Raw genomic sequence first — 7,017 nt, forward strand, 5'->3', positions numbered from 1 at the left:
CTCCCGCTGAAGCGAGGCGGGCTTGCGGCTAGGCCCGGCCCTGCCCGCCTGCTGCTTTCCCGGGGCACGGCCTGAGGAACAGCCGTCCCCTCGCGGTGCTCACGGGGGCTGCTTTAGGCATTAGCCAGCACTGAACCCTAGGTAAAAATCGATCTGGGGAGTCAGTAAAGGGAAACAGCAGCAGCCAAGTTTAGTCTTGCCACTGAAGCATCCACAGCAGCTGAACCTGCATTTCTTCCCCCAGCTCTTTTTTTTAGCCTAGTTTCAGTGTTATGCTGTTTCAGTTCATGTGTAATTCCATGCAAAACCTACAAACAGCTGCAAAACAAAAAATGGAAAAAACCTATAGGGAGTCAAGTGGGCATTTCTTCCTTAGCCCAAATAATGTCAGAACTCTACAACCACTGAAACATTAGACGGAGCAACAGTGGTATCTGCTCACTTATTCGGGGGATAGGGTGTTTAGGCGCTTAATTCTGCGGAGTTTTTAGCTAGGTACCATGAACCAGGTACAATAAACAGAAGACCGAGTTGGGTGTTGAGCAGGAACACCAGACCAGAGTGCTTTCGGAAACTTTAATAACAGAAATTTATCTAACTTGCAGAGTTAGGTGGCACCCGGCAAGCAGGCTCCAGTCTCTGTGTGTTGGATGTGGGTGCCTGAGCTAGCCCCGGCACCGCAGAGCCCAGCGCTGGCCACTGGCCTGGCGCCGGCCGGGCCCTGTGGCCCAGCCCCGCTGCCAGGAGCCCGCCGGCCATCTGTGGGCACGGCACTGCACAGCCACTGGGCACGATGCTCTGCATCCCCATCTGGGCAAAGTCACAACAGAGATACGCGCCAGGCTCCCCTCTGCGTTCTGGTTACCTTCCTCTGCAAGCCTGCAAGGGCTGTTGAAGCTGTTCCTATCTTTTAGCAGGAGGATCCAGTTCCAAAGCAGGCATTTACATATTAATTACTTCTTATATGAAGCTGATGTCAATTGCTACAGATGATCCTTGTATTTTTCTTGAGTGGATGCTTGTGGGGAAGGAAGAATTGAGAAATCGATGCTGGAAAAAACCCTTGGAGTGTAATGCATAGTCTGTATTTATTTCTAGATGTCTGGTTCTTATCATCTGCATCATTCTATAAAGGCCAAGAATTATTAAGAGAGTGAAGTAATCTTTCCCTATTTTTACAGTCTAGAGTGTTGAGTGATGGTGAAATGGAAAACACAGTGAGCCATTCAGATCTCTCTTTGGAGTTTCTGTGGAGAATTCTATTGGATGAACATCTGACAAAAATGCTTTGGAGATTTGTTTTCCTTTCATCTGGCTCCTGTGAAAGAGCAGAATATTATTTTACTTCCTGTGGTGACACGCTGCCACATAAATTATTACTGTAGTCTCTCTCTGCTGGTATATTCCCTACTGCTATAAAGTGCTAACAACATGCAGACAATGCACATTATATTTTTCACAAAATCTTACCAGTTTGCAGCAAGAGACACTTACAGGTATGCAGACTAAGTATTACTAGACGAGAGCTAAAAAGCCAGGTGTTGCGTTACACTACACAGGATCTTTTAAACACAAAGGTATGTTATATGAGAAATGGAGCTGCTATGATTTCTTTTCTAAAAAATGCATCTACGTTGTTTCACATATATATAATTAATAGGCAAAGCAGGAATCTCTTGTGGCTGCAGAAGGTCTTAAAGGAGCCAGTGTGGCTGCAGACATTATAATATGGGTGATAACTTAATGACAGTTGTTTAGGGACAATCTGGCTCTGGAGATGCAGTTCTGTACTACAGACACGAGGGCTTTGGCAGCAAATCCCTGAGATCAGCCCCTTTTTTAAAGACTTTAGGATGCACCTTCGTTACATTTCCTATCTTCCTCGCAGCCATGTGAGCTAGGAGTTTCCTTAAAGAAAGCAACCCAAGAGTATCCCTTAGTCACATCACACCAGGAATTCGGGGACTTAAAAGAAATGACTGCTTCCCACGCGATTTTTGCCATATCCTTTCATGGCCCAAAGGATATTGCTAGGACAATTCCTTACAGAGTGCCTGCTAAAACGCCAGCACTGCTGCAGGAGGCTCAGAGAAGAAAAAAAACCATACAGGCAACCTGAAAAGTATGTATCACAGGGAAAATCTAATTCCTTAGGAACAGACAAGAGAACAGAGCTGATTCTAAGAAGTCAGGAATAAGCAGATGAATAAACACACCACCACGTGTGTGCTCTTGTACTATGCAGTGGTATATTGCTGATAGCTCACAGTAACTTTCCAGTACGTACTGTACTGACTCTTTGCTTGTCTTCTTTTCTTTCATTATGCGCCTACCAGACAGAAGCACATTCTCTGCTTTCGTTAGGTCAGTAAAAACAAAAAAATAAAACAAAAAACAAACTAAAGGCTGTCAGGAAGAAAATAATGTATCAGTCCTCATCATTTCAATCCTACTGTACTGGGGCTGTTGAAAGGAGATATGCTGAACTAGTTTTCACTACATCTTCTTTACTGGTATGCAAAGTACTTGAGACAAGTTCCTTAAGCCATCAAGCAGCACTGAGAAATGTCAGGTAACACAGCGAATAAAAGGACTGTTGGTCTAGATGATAAAGCAGTAAAGAATTTTGCTCTGCTCACCAAGCATGTATAGCACCTCAGCGTTGGTCACCAGATTGAAAGTTGTTTATTAACTGCTTGAAATTGAAAAGTGCATGAGAGGAATAACTGAAAAATAATTAAAAAGGGCAACTGCAGCTGTCAGCTTTTTTGTTTCCATGTTTCTTGAATATGCATTGGTCCCTCCCAAGGGAAGCTAAGAATCATACTGCCTCACCAGCAAGAAAACTGAATCACAAAGCACAAATATTAGCATCACAGAGCTAAAATCCACAGTGATTTCTTTTTCATTAACTATTTTGTGGTGGTTTATCAGATACATTCACACCCACTGACTACAGCATTTTTCTCCATGGGCTTATTCAGAACAATAATTTGCATGCCTTTGTCATCACCCCATCATGACTTCTCACGTCCAACACAAGCTGATTTGCACAGAAATTTTTCTGAGAGGGGTGTGTATGTAATGTCTCAGGTGATTCTTAGAACAATGTCAACCCAGTGATTATGACTGCAAACACCAAAAATATCTCTCTTTAGTCAGGGGAAAAGGAGCAAAATTAAGGTAAATAAAAGCCCTCCTTCACTCTGAAGCACATCAAATCCACAAGATACAAAAGCCACCCTGATTCTTCAGCAGCAATCAGGAATCATAAATTGTCTTTTAAATCAGTATCTCTACACTAGATTACAATGAAGAACTTCATAAAAGGATTCTATATTGACGTGCTCCATACCGAATGCTCCCTTAAAATTTTAGCAAAGACTTTAACATTGATCAGTGCTCCAGAAAGTAAGAGAAAGTTTCATCCATCCATTCTGCTCAGTACTACTTTTCATTACTTTTTCAAGCATGTCAGCCTAACACAGCAGTGAATCAGCCTCAGGCATTCCTCAGACTTAGACCTGTAGTGTATGAAAAAGTGGAAGGTAAAGACTTTAATTTACCTCACATACCAGACATCTTTACAGAGGTCTAACTGCTTGTTTTAAATGATGAATTGGGCCAATTTAATCTATTGACTGAGTCTCAAGAGTCTATGCTAGAGATAAACTGGGCCTATTCAAGACAGAGTAATAATTAGGTAATACAGCAGTTTATTACAGGCTGTTCACATCATCATCAGGGATCATTTAATCTCAATTTAGACTCTCTTAGACCTGCTCCTCTCTGCCACCCTGTACTTCTCACCTCCCTCTTATTGTGTCTCCTCTCCATTTGCTTGCACATACCGTGGTAGACATCCTCTTTTGAGCTAGGTGGGCTAGCCAAAAAATGCTGCTGTTCCTGTTGTTTCATACAGTCCACCATCGTGTCTACTGGTATTAAGGTTGTATGAGTGTCCCATAATCCCTTTGAAGCATCATACAGATGAGGTCACCTTTATCATCTGCTTCAAGTGACCAGTATTTCACTTACTCTGTAACAAATCATAACTGTGCAATGGAAATGAGACACTTTTATTAAATTAAGCACTTTAGCATCACCATTGACCTTCATACTATGAAAAGTTTTTGTATCACATCCACCTCTTTCATTTCTTCCCTGATCTGTTTTAGAGACAGGCTTTTAATATAATCTTTGTTCACAGTTTGAGGATTCAGATCAGGCTATTCTCTCAGACTCCTATAATTCTCATCTATATACTAAGCACTTGGGGCCTTATTATCTTTAAAAAAATGCCTGGATAATTAATGTCTGGGTAATGCCCAAGAAGGAAGGTTTCAGTGTTGTTACATGTCTGTCTGTTTTTCCCCGCTACATATGCACCACTAGGTCCTGTGGAAGAAGCAGGAGACTGCAGCATTTCAGAGACCAAATGGACGTGCTCAGCTGGGAATCACTTAGATTGACAAATGGCAACTGAAAGACACACATAGGGAACTTGCTGCCTGGGAATGGATAGAGAACAGGGTGTCAGGGCTGATGGGGAAACACGCGTGGGGACCTAGAAAAGGCTGTGCAAAGTCTTGCAATGCAGGAGGGCACTTCAAGACTGCACAGCAAGGCAAAAGGAGAAGGCCCACCCTCTGAAAGTGTCAGTGGGCAAGATGGAAAATAAAAGTCCCATATTTTAACAAGACTATTTTAAAAGCTGCTTTGCTCCTTTTTTTTTTCTTGATAGGTCAGAAAGACTGAAGTTAATGCATCCTGCAAGTCAGGGTGCTGAGACACCAAGAAGGAATTTCTCTCAAACTCTTATTTTCCACATGCTTCTTCAGCACTCAAAAATATTTCTGTTCTGGGTGGATTGGTTCCTCTCTGTTTTTCCTGCACTGCCTTTGCGTTATACCCTCTTTTCCCTAGTCTTGCTGAGTAGTATTTGTCCATATCTGGCCTGTCAGTTTCAGTGTTTGAGCTTATGAGCATCTGTTCCACCTGCTCAATACACTCTTATTAGCTATACATCTTCTTCTGCTTGACACGCTACATAAATACGTGCTTGACTAAGATTAAGTAACAGAAACTTCCTTTTTTACTTTGTGTTTCCTACAGCAATTTCTAGTAAATCAAATTATGCTTCTCAGAGTTTTATGCAGTTCTTTGTACGTAGCCATATCAGAATTCAAACCAGTGCTCTGTAAGTCAATTTCCAGAGTGCACAACTTTCAAGGGAAGAGAAATGAGACCAGCTGTTGCTTTTTACTTTCAATACTAATTTCTTTTTTTGTCTGGCATCTTTCTTGTGTATCTGAGGCAACTTTTTGGGGTATGTTTAAATGGAATCTTTGAGCTGAGATGCCCCATGGTGAAACACGGTGCCATTATCACTGGGGATTGTCAACTGGAGGACTTGGTGGTATTATTACTGACTTGAGAGAAGTGACACATAAGAACAGCATTGATCTTTGTGTGTTTTCAAGTGATGGAGATCAAGCCCAGAAGAAAATGTTAGGAAATCTTATATTTAGTACAACAACAATGAGATAATTTTTGGATGTTATTAGGTAGGATTAGAAGTAGAGTGCCTAAACCAGGAGCTTTTCTTTCACATACTTGAGCTAACGCTTTTTATGTTCAGAGCACTGGATTAACTATCTTGCATCCTTTACAGCTACCGGCTCCCTATTCAAAGAAAGCTTAGACTGAAAAACAGAATTATTTTTTTGGCTCTAGACAAGAACTTTCAAAATGTGAGATGTGACTAATCTCTTTATTGAGTGTTTTGTACTGCCTTTCAAGCAGAAAAGTATTTGGAAAATCTTAACTACAAAGCTTATCTGAACCAGTCTCCTGAGATCTTTCTTCAGTCCAGTTTTTGTTCATGGTATCACCAAGCATAAGCATGGATAATCAAAGCTTTCCCACACTCTATATTCTCACATAGTGAAAAGAGGAAGACCTGGGATTTACAGTTCACCCCAGTCCAAAGGAGGACGCTAGGTATCATGTGACCAAATACAGAAACACACAAGTATATTAAGAACGAATGACAAGGAAGCTTATTCAGCATGTTTTGAACCATCCTTATATGCTTTGCTTATAGCTTGTATGAAAGCTAAACCCTCTAAAGACAACAAAATACTAACTTTTGGTACACATAGTCAAAACAACTGCCTGAGACCCTCTGGGGCACACCCTAAGTTGCTAATGTTCTTAGCTGATCCAGTATGGAGTTTATAGGACTTACTGGCATATTTTTCCTTTTTTGCACCAAAGCACAATCCGATATTGTATGCAACATCAGCAGTAACGTATTACACACCATAGTTTTGCCAGATAATGCTAAAGTCCAGAATGGCTTTGCCAGAACTTTGCCTATATCCAATGTAGATACCGTAGTAACATCAATAGGATTTTTTTTTCTTTGGGAAACCATTGTGAAGTAAACTAACATGGCATAATACTAAAGAAGAAGGTTTTGAGCTGTATTCTGAGGCAGCATTTGATTAGTGATGCAGATGGCCTACAGTAGTCTTTTTTGTTGTTTTTTTGACTCCAGTAGGAAGGTTTGATATAACTTAGAAGGAAAGTTAGTTTCTGACAGTGTGATATTACATTTTGCCTAAAGATTAGTATTTTTCTATAGAACTGCAACTTCTTTTAGTGGCATGACCTTGAATAGAGGATTACAGGAGCTATAGCTCCAGCAGATACATACAAGACAAACTTAAATTCTAGTTTGTTAAATATTTCAGTTGAACACTTGCCCAAAGAATTGGCCATCACTCCTACACATATAAAATGCTATCACATGCTGATGATTACACAGTTTGCAGAAAATCCTCATGTAGCGGTGTCTGTTTCTAATGGGACAAGCCGCCACTGTACAAAGCAGGTAACTTTCCAGCACTTTCTCTCTCTGTACGTGGTTAAGCATTAGAACCCAAACTTCGTAAAGAAAAGCTCATACTTGATTTGTGGCATTCAAAAACACTGCTTTTAATACTCCACAAA

This window comes from Rissa tridactyla, chromosome 8 (genome assembly GCF_028500815.1).
Source record: "Rissa tridactyla isolate bRisTri1 chromosome 8, bRisTri1.patW.cur.20221130, whole genome shotgun sequence".
In the NCBI taxonomy this organism is placed as follows: domain Eukaryota; kingdom Metazoa; phylum Chordata; class Aves; order Charadriiformes; family Laridae; genus Rissa; species Rissa tridactyla.